The 10,644-nt window shown below is 42.0% G+C and overlaps 1 protein-coding gene across 5 annotated transcripts in view; it reads right to left on the bottom strand.

Moving 5' to 3' along the window:
- Positions 1 to 7,495, bottom strand: part of plecb (plectin b) — a 254,404-nt gene extending 246,909 nt beyond the window's left edge. For 3 of the 5 annotated variants that reach the window (XM_061916372.1, XM_061916391.1, XM_061916371.1), the window contains exon 1: positions 7,453 to 7,495. The gene's annotated coding sequence lies outside the window, so the exon portion shown is untranslated. The remainder of the gene's footprint in view (positions 1 to 7,452) is intronic. The other 2 variants (XM_061916373.1, XM_061916374.1) reach the window with 2 other exon arrangements.
- Between the last annotated feature and the right edge of the window lie 3,149 nt (positions 7,496 to 10,644).

Here is a 10,644-nt window from a genome sequence, read left to right on the forward strand (position 1 = left end):
TAGTTTTCTACCTTTTGCTACTAACCTTTAGACCAGATTTTGCTGTTGGTACTACTATTTTGTCTCATTTTATTCTGGCATTTTGCCACAAGCCTAGTATGACGTTTTGGTACCCTTGTTTTGTTTATTTTTTGTGAATACAAAATGCTGCTGCTAGACTTTTGACAAGAACAAGAAAGTTTGATCATATTACGCCTATACTGGCTTCTTGTGCACTTAAGATGTGACTTTAGGTTTTACTACTTAGGTATAAAATACTACACGGTCTAGCTCCATGCTATCTTGCTGATTATTTTGTACCATATGTCCTGGCAAGAAATCGGCACTCAAAAAACTCTGGCTTATTATTGATTCCCAGAGCCCCCAAAAAAAGTCTGCGGGCTATAGAGCGTTTCCTATGCGGGCTCCAGTACTCTGGAATGCCCTCCCGGTAACAGTTAGAGATGCTACCTCAGTAGAAGCATTTAAGTCTCATCTTAAAACTAATTTGTATACTCTAGCCATTAGACTGTACAACTCCTCTCTGGGGCGGGGGACAGGGGGGATGATTGAGGGAACCCCTTTACCTCACTCAGCACCAATTCAGCCCTTCAAGGTTTCATCAGACTAGCTTATGCTTGCAGGTTATGAAGCACTTGGCAAAGTTGGGGGGTACAAGGATGACAAGGGATGCAAAACAATAACAGTGCAATACGTTTTCATTACATGGTCACTACTGCCTACTTTCTCTTGTTATATTCTTATTTTACTGTTATATTTTTAAATATCTCCGGGTTGGGGAGGAGACCCTGCCCCAAGTGGAGGAGTTCAAGTACCTAGGAGTCTTGTTCACGAGTGAGGGAAGAGTGGATTGTGAGATCGACAGGCGAATCGGTGCGGCGTCTTCAGTAATGCGGAAGTTGTACCGATCCGTTGTGGTGAAGAAGGAGCTGAGCCGGAAGGCAAAGCTCTCAATTTACCGGTCGATCTACGTTCCCATCCTCACCTATGGTCATGAGCTTTGGGTCGTGACCGAAAGGATAAGATCACGGGTACAAGCGGCCAAAATGAGTTCCCTCCGCCGTGTGGCGGGGCTCTCCCTTAGAGATAGGGTGAGAAGCTCTGCCATCCGGGAGGAACTCAAAGTAAAGCCGCTGCTCCTTCACATCGAGAGGAGCCAGATGAGGTGGTTCGGGCATCTGGTCAGGATGGCACCCGAACGCCTCCCTAGGGAGGTGTTTAGGGCACGTCCAACCGGTAGGAGGCCACGGGGAAGACCCAGGACACGTTGGGAAGACTATGTCTCCCGGCTGGCCTGGGAACGCCTCGGGATCCCCCGGGAAGAGCTAGACGAAGTGGCTGGGGAGAGGGAAGTCTGGGTTTCCCTGCTTAGGCTGTTGCCCCCGCGCCACGACCTCGGATAAGCAGAAGATGATGGATGGATTTTTATTCCCATTGTTGCTTTTTATTTTTTATTGTTATTGTAATTTTTTCTCTTTTTTTTTTCCATTTAAACCCCCATTATTTACTTTTTACTTTTTTTAAATTGATCTCAACTCTGTACACTGCTGCTGGAATTTTAAATTTTCCTGAAGCAATCCTTAAAGTACTGTCTACCTATCTATCTATTTAAATAGACCCCCCTTTTGGACCAGTTGATCTGCAGTTTACTTTCTGCTCTACCCCACGCTTCTTCGTGGAGGGGGAACCACATGTTCGGTGGCCACGGATGAAACGCTGGCTGTCCAAAGTCGGGACCCGGGGTGGACCACTTGTCGGTGCATCGGTTGGGGACGTCTCTGCGCTGCTGACCTATCTGCGCTTCGGATGCTCTCCTACTGGCCCCACTATGGACTGGACTCTGACTATTATGTCAGATCCACTATGGACTGGACTCTCACAATATTATGCTAGATCCACTCGACGTCCATTGCACCAGTCGCCCAGAGTTGGGGGTCCCCACAGCTGCGGTCCCCTCCAAGGTTTCTCATTGTTCCATTGGGTTGAGTTTTTTCTTGCCCTAATGCGGGATCTGAGCAAAGGATGTCGTTGTGGCTTGTGCAGCCCTTTGAGACACTTGTGATTGAGGGCTAAAAAAGTAAAAATTGATTGATTGATTGATTAATTGATTGAATTCATTGGCTGATACTTTACTTTTGCTTAACTCAGGGGTGTCCAAAGTTTGGCCCGCGAGACGTTGTGAGTTTAACACGGAATCTTATGCTCATTTTAAAAGTATAACATTTTAAATGCTGCTATTTTGACACAATCTAGTGGACAGCATGAGTTTTTCCTGGTCAAAGACATATTATATTTGGAAAGTACAGCCCGCGGGCCGCATCGTCTTCAAATTTGCCTGCAAGATGTCATGAGTTTATAATAAGGAATCTCATGCTCATTTTAAAAGTATAACATTTTAAATGCGGCTATTTTGACACAATCTAGTGGACAACACGAGTTTTTCCTGGTGTTTGGAATGTGCAGCATCTACTTATATGACCGAATGCAAACAACCTTCCCTGGTCATGACGCAAAAACAAATAAAAAAGAAACACAAAATGTAAACAGACATGGTCACTGAACTTTGTGGATATTATAAAAAACGTCCACTCACCATAACAAAAAAAAATCTAAATTACACCCATTTAAATCCATTACAAAGCATGATGGGAAAATGCTTAACACTCTCCACACTTATCCATGTTTTGTGCATTTAAGCTGCTTGATAATTCTGACTGATTACAAAACTTTAAGAATGTTGTCACAGACGTAAACAAGGTAGAAGTCAAACTTGTGCATACTCTTAATATCCAATTAATATATATATATATACATACATACATACATATATAATAATATATGTGTGTATATTGTGTGTATGTAAGTATGTATGTATGTATATATAGATATATACATATATATATATATTGAGAGAAAGAGAGAGAGAGAGAGAGAGAGAGAGAGAGAGAGAGACAGAGAGAGAGAGATATTGCCGATATTATCGCCCGATAAACACATTAAAATGTAATATCGGAAATTATCGGTTTCAAAAAGTAAAATGAATGACTTTCTAAAAAGCCGCTGTACAGAGCGGTACATATCCGGTAAAGCGCGGACGTAGGGGGAAGTACAGAGCAGATGTGTCTCCCAGTCAGCAGCCCCTGTCCTCTTCCCTCTCCCACACACAACACAGCACGACTACAGCATGAGTTGTTTACTGGGGACGCTTGATGACCTCATCAAACCGCCGCAAGCAGAGCGTAACAACAACAAGAGTGTGTTGTTGCCGGTGCTGTAGCCGTGGCTAACAAGCGAGCTACCTCGGTGACCGACTAACGACACCATGTCTATGGTTTAGGATTATTTTAAAGCGTGTCTGACAGATAAAAACTGGCAATTTACATTGACTGCAAAACGTTGTTTATGCAAGGAGGAGCCAATACGTATTCCCTTAATAGGAGCAATTTGATCTCCCCCCTCTTCAAGAATCATAAGGAGATACACAATGAATACAAGCGGAAGATGAATGAAAAACAAACACCGAAAAAAAGTTGTACGACACAGTTGTCGCTAAAAGACTCCGCCAAGAAAGAACAAAAATACAACAAAAAACACACCAGGGTAAAAGCCCACAGTGTGGTCAGGGACAAGGCACACAATATGGCAAAAGCTACGATGGAGTTTGGTGTGGCTAGTCTCCCCTTCATGGCGCACACTTTGCAGCTTGCATTGAACGAAGCTGCCCTGTCTCAACGCAGCATTTCAGAAATTCTAAATGACTGGTAAGTCACTTCAAGCACTCACCACTAGCTTGCAGCCCATTTGTGTTCCTCAAACAAATGCAAGCAGGGCAGTTTGAGCCCAGTTTATAATTTCCTGTTCAACAGTATACCAGGCAGTCTAGCACTAAAGGAGGACTATGTTATTGTGTACTTTATTACTCTAGTAGAGTGGTTCTCAAATGGGGTTACGCGTACCCCTGGGGGTACTTGAAGGTATGCCAAGGGGTACGTGAGATTTTTTTTAATATTCTAAAACAATTCAAAAATATTAATATTTATTGAGTAATACTTCAACAAAATATGAATGCAAGTTTATAAATTGTGAAAAGAAATGCAACAATGCAATATTCAGTGTTGACAGCTAGATTTTTTGTGGACATGTTCCATAAATATCGATGTTAATGATTTATTTTTTTGTGAAGACATGTTTAGAATTAAGTTCATGAATCCAGATGGATCTCTATTACAATCCCCAAAGAGGGTACTTTAAGTTGATGATTACTTCTATGTGTACAAATCCTTATTTATAATTGAATCACTTATTTTTCAACAAGTTTTTAGTTATATTTATACCTTTTTTTCCAAATAGTTCAAGAAAGATCACTACAAATGAACAATATTTTGCACTGTTATACAATTTAACAAATCAGAAACTGATGACATAGTGCTGTATTTTACTTCTTTATCTCTTATTTTCAACCAAAAATGCTTTGCTCTGATTAGGGGGTACTTGAATTAAAAAATGTTCACAGGGGGTACATCACTGAAAAAAGGTTGAGAACCACTGCTCTAGTATACTCTGGACCGAAGCTGTGTGCCTTCATTGTTTTTGTAGCTGTTGTTTTGAGGCATGTTTAAAAAAAAAAAAAAATAATGCACTTTGTGAAAGTCATAGTATAATAATTCCCATAGTTGTAATGGGTACCAGGATTATCTCAGTGAGAGCATGTCCCAAATTCCAAGCTGCTGTTTTAAGGCATGTTAAAAAAAATAACGCACTTTGTGACTCTGCTTTACGCAAAAGATCGGGTCTTGATGGCTTCTTCTGGCCGGGATCTTCAGCTCTCACTTGATCGGTTCGCAGCCGAGTGTGGAGCGACCGGAATGAGAATCAGCACCTCCAAGTCCGAGTCCATGGTTCTCGCCCGGAAAAGGGTGGAGTGCCACCTCCGGGTTGGGGAGGAGACCCTGCCCCAAGTGGAGGAGTTCAAGTACCTAGGAGTCTTGTTCACGAGTGGGGGAAGAGTGGATCGTGAGATCGACAGGCGGATAGGTGCAGCGTCTTCAGTAATGCGGATGTTGTATCAAACCGTTGTGTTGAACAAGGAGCTAAGCCGGAAGGCAAAGCTCTCAATTTACCGGTCAATCTACGTTCCCATCCTCACCTATGGTCATGAGCTTTGGGTCATGACCGAAAGGATAAGATCACAGGTACAAGCGGCCGAAATGAGTTTCCTCCGCCGGATGGCGGGGCTCTCCCTTAGAGATAGGGTGAGAAGCGCTGTCATCCGGGAGGAACTCAAAGTAAAGCCGCTGCTCCTTCACATCGAGAGGAGCCAGATGAGGTGGTTCGGGCATCTGGTCAGGATGCCACCCGAACGCCTCCCTAGGAAGGTGTTTAGGGCACGTCCAACCGGTAGGAGGCCACGGGGAAGACCCAGGACACGTTGGGAAGACTATGCAGGGATGGGAATGAAGATTTACAAAATCAGCAGACATTTTTTTAATCCTAAAACACCACACATAGTGCACTTGCCTGCTAGGGAGGATTGGGGGCATGCCCCCCCAGAAAAATTTTGAAATCTATGTTAGCTTAGGATACATTTCCTGCTATTTTGAGTCAAAAGCTAACATTATTCTCCTGACCAAAATTTCACATTTATTAGCAAATATTTTCATAAAAATGTATCATATGATGAAATTTATGTATACAAGTTTACACATGTATCAAATTCTTGCACACTTTTGGATTATTTGGAATTCTCTGCCTTGTACTGATAACTAGGTCAACGCAGAGTAGAGATGCGCGGTTTGCGGTCTCGTCCGCGGACGCGGGTCGGGCGGGTGGCATGACGAAACAATAGATTTTAAATAGATTCGGGCGGGTGGCGGTTGAACCATTCGGAAATAAATATACATATTTAAATGTTATGTTGAGGAAGTTTATTTAGCCTACTGACGTGTATTGATAAATGGTTGATTTATATAGGCTAGTAAGGTAAAGTTTTGTACCTGACAACTCTTGATGGTACAATCCATATAACACGTCTCAGACAACGTCACGCTAACATCACGTGACACCTCTGATGAAGGCTGCAGAAGCAAGGTAGCCTATATAAATCAAGCATTTATAAATAGTTAAATGTTGTTACCCACATACGAAAAACGAGCAGCACTCTTTGAAACAGTATGTGGGCATACTTTTATTTTGAAGTGTCTCATTTGGTCTATCGACGGATGTAAGGAAGCTACTTCCGGGTATGAGTACACATTTTTTTGATGCAATGAGAAGGCAGAAAGAGAGCGGCTGATTGTAACAAAGACCAAAAAGTGTCACAAGGACTTTGAGCGTTTGGGCTGTAAGAGCCAGAAGATCACAATTTCCCCCTAAAAGAAGCATGCAGGCCGACGAGGTATTTGTTTGTCATTTGTTGGTATTTTACTTGGTAAAATGTTTGATCCACATGCTGTACATGTTATTATTTTTACGTTTCTAACGTGCTTTATTTATTACAGTTTTCACTGTGAATTTGAAGGGAAAGGAAGCCTTCAAATAAATCAGTCCAAGAAAGCCATTGTGTCTGTGCTATTTGAAGGGAGTTACACCTTCTAACCTCACTAATGCCTTGCATCGTCTGTATTAGATATATAACAACGGGCGGGTGGCGGGCGGTTGTTGCTTTGATAAAATGTTGGTTTGGGTGGATGGCGGGTGGATGACGACTTTAGTGATGCGGTTGCGGATTATATAATTGCCTAGTATCCGCGCATCTCTAACGCAGAAACCAAAACCACCCTGGCGGCGCCAAAATCGGCGGAATTCCGCGGAAAATTCCCATCCCTGACTATGTCTCCCGACTGGCTAGGGAACGCCTCGGGATCCCCCGGGAAGAGCCGGACGAAGTGGCTGGGGAGAGGGAAGTCTGGGTTTCCCTGCTTAGGCTGCTGCCCCCGCGACCCGAACTCGGATAAGCGGGAGAAGATGGATGGATGGATGGACTTTGTGACTTCAATAATAAATATTGAATATAACTCACCATACCACACTATGGTGAGTTCAAGAACCACCAAAATTAGTAGGACAAAATTATGTTAACCAAACAGTGGGCTTTCTAACAATGAGGAAGGTTTGTGTCATGTTTGTCCTAAAAAACAAAAAATAAGACAACAACAAAAATATTTTTCCCGCATCTTTTTTCATTTTAAATCCTTCTTTTTTAATGCTCCATGGAGCTACTAGGGCGGCACTATAGAGTCCAATATATTGCTGATGTACATCAAATGTAAATGTGATGTCCCCTCAGGAAGACACATAGAGGTCCTTCTTTTTTTGTAATACTTTTACATTTACCACAATCATATACCTGCAGCATTCTAACCCAGCAACAAAATATGATATTATATGACGTGGCTCAATAAAGGGAGTTTCAGCCACTGCATCATAGTCCACAGATAACATGCACCGGCTTACCTTGTTACCTTGCGGTGTTGCTTAGTCAGCAACTGCTGCCACAGATGCTCCCCTGCATGAAGGACATTTGTTTTGGAACAGAACGACAGTCGCCAAAAAGCTTTACAGAATGTGTGCCAATAAGGTTAGACTGACCACTCCTTCATATGCTGACTAGAGGACAGTCCGACTCGGTGCTCCCCGCAGCTCTTCCTCATCGCACAATATCGTCCTGGGAATAAACATTCCAGGTCTCGGGTTAAAACTGCCACCGACAAAAAAAAAATAAAAAAAACTGTCCTATCCGCCTTCTCGTCGTTCTTCGGTGAGGTGTGTTTAAAAGGAAGATAAGACTCACCTGATCAAGCGCATTGAACTCCGCTTGGCTCGGTGCTCGATTGGTTAACCTGAGTGGGTAGGCAACGCGCGGCTTTTAGAGCCACAAGCGGCTCTTTAGCGCCGCCCTAGTGGCTCCCTGGAGCTTTTTCAAAAATGTATGAAAATAGACACAGATGAGGAAAAAAATATATATTTTTAGTTTTAATATGACACAAACCTTCCTAATTGTTAGAAATACCACTGTTTACATTAAACATGCTTCACTGGTAAGGGTATGTGGCGTGAGCCATTTTGTCCTAATTTCGAAAGTCCTTGAACGCATCAGGGGTCTCAGACAAGCGGCTCGGGGGCCAATTGCGGCCTGCGAGACGTTATATTGCGGCCCCCACCTTCATCATCCAGCCATCCATCCATTTTCTACCGCTGGGATGGCGTGGCGCAGTGGCCGTGCGCAACCCGAGGGGCACTGGTTCAAATCCCACCTAGAACCGACCTCGTCACGTCAGTTGTGTCCTGAGCAAGACACTTCACCCTTGCTCCTGATGGGTGCTGGTTGGCGCCTTGCATGGCAGCTCTCTCCATCAGTGTGTGAATGTGTGTGTGAATGGGTGAATGTGGAAGTAGTGTCAAAGCGCTTTGAATACCTTGAAGGTAGAAAAGCGCTATACAAGTACAACCCATTTATCATTTATTTATTCCCTTTTGAGGTCGCGGGGGGCGCTGGCGCCTATCTCAGCTACAGTCGGGCGGAAGGCGGGGTACACCCTGGACAAGTCGCCATCTCATCGCGGGGCCAACACAGATAGACAGACAACATTCACACACTAAGGCCAATTTAGTGTTGCCAATCAACCTATCCCCAGGTGCATGTCTTTGGAAGTGGGAGGAAGCCGGAGTACCCGGAGGGAACCCACGCATTCACGGGGAGAACATGCAAACTCCACACAGAACATCCCGAGCCTGGATTTGAACCCAGGACTGCAGGACCTTCGTATTGTGAGGCAGACGCACTAACCCCTCTGCCACCGTGAAGCCCACGGAGTCCGCGGATTAACCGCGGGTTGGGCGGGTGACATGACGTAAAAATTGATTTTAAATAGATTCGGGCGGGTGGCGGTTGAACCAATTCGGAAATATATATTGTAATAATCCCAGGAATGTAGGCTCATACAACTTCTTCGTTTGTCTTGTCTTTATTTGTCTTTATTGCACAAGATGTAACACAACCACACAACACCTCTCATGTCTCTAACGCTTTTACCGGGACAACTCGAACTCTCACTTCCTGTCGATAACGTCACTTCCCTATCTCTCCCGGAAGTCCCGCCCCCCAGCCAAAGTCATTGGCTAACACCCCGAAGCCAGCCGCTACATTATACATAGTTAAATGTTATGTTGAAGAGGTTAATTTAACCTACTGAAAATATGGCATAAGAGGTGTTTCGCAACAGTGGTTAAGTAGTTATTTAAGTAACAGATATCAATATGTGGAAATTAATAAGATTCAATCACAGCCAAGAAGAGTAACTTGTGGTGTTCCACAAGGTTCGGTATTGGGACCTAAGTTATTTATACTCTACCTAAATGATATTTGTTCAGTATCTAATAAATTGAAATGTATTATGTTTGCAGATGATACAAATGTATATTGTTCAGGAGAAGACTTGAAGGAAGTGTTGAGGATAATGGAGGTTGAGTTAATTCAACTAAAAAAAATGGTTTGATATTAATAAGTTATCATTAAATGATAAGAAAACAAAATTTATGGTGTTTAGTGGTGCAAGGACAAATTGTGAAGCAAAATTAAAGTTAAATCATGTGGAAATTGATAGAGTATATGAAACTAAATTCTTGGGAATAATAATTGATCATAAACTGTGTTGGAAACCGCATATTGAATATATAAAAGGAAAAATATCCAAATCTATTGCTATTCTTTATAAAGTAAGACACATGCTGAATAAGACATGCCTGCATATGTTGTATTATTCTTTTATTTTTCCATATTTAACGTATTGTGTTGAAATTTGGGGAAATGTTTATAAAACAAACATAGACCCAATCATAAAACTTCAAAAAAGGGTCATTAGAATAATACACAAAGCCTGCTACTATGAACATACCAATCCATTATTTATGAGTTCAAATGTGTTAAAATTTTCCGACATTGTGTTTTTAAAAACAATGGAAATTATGTTTCGAGTAAAGAACAACAGCCTTCCAGCTTGTATTCGTAGGCTATTTCATTTAAGAGGAGAAAACTATAATTTACGGGGGATATCAATTTTTGAAATAGGTAAAGCGAGAACAAAATATAAAATACAAATGTATTACAGTTTTAGGAGTTAAATGGTGGAACAAGCTCAGTGATGAGCTGAAGACATGCAATTCTTTGGTAAGGTTTAAGAAAACATTGAAAGGTGAAATAATTGAAAATTATAAAATATAGTCACAATTACTTTCATCCCATTGATTTTTGATTTATTTATTTTTTTATGTTGATGTTCCAGGCAATCTAATTTTCTGTGAAGGTATGGGATAGGCAAATATAAGCTTTGGCTTCAGCCTATTCCTTTTTTGGTCATTCTTTTTCTTTTCTTTCATGTGTAAATGTGCATTATTGTATACATATAACATGTACTGTAAAACTGATCACACACAATGGTTGATTGATTTGATTTGATTGATTATATGACCGAAATAAACTTATTTCATTCATTCATTCATTCATATTTATAAATGGTTGATTTATACAGGCTAGTAGGTAAAATGTTGTACCTGACAACTCTTGATGGTACAATCCCAATAAAACGTCTCAGACAACGTCACGCTAACATCACGTGACACCTCTGATGAAGGCTGCAGAAGCAAGGT

This window comes from Nerophis ophidion, linkage group LG11 (genome assembly GCF_033978795.1).
Source record: "Nerophis ophidion isolate RoL-2023_Sa linkage group LG11, RoL_Noph_v1.0, whole genome shotgun sequence".
Classification (NCBI taxonomy): Eukaryota; Metazoa; Chordata; class Actinopteri; order Syngnathiformes; family Syngnathidae; genus Nerophis; species Nerophis ophidion.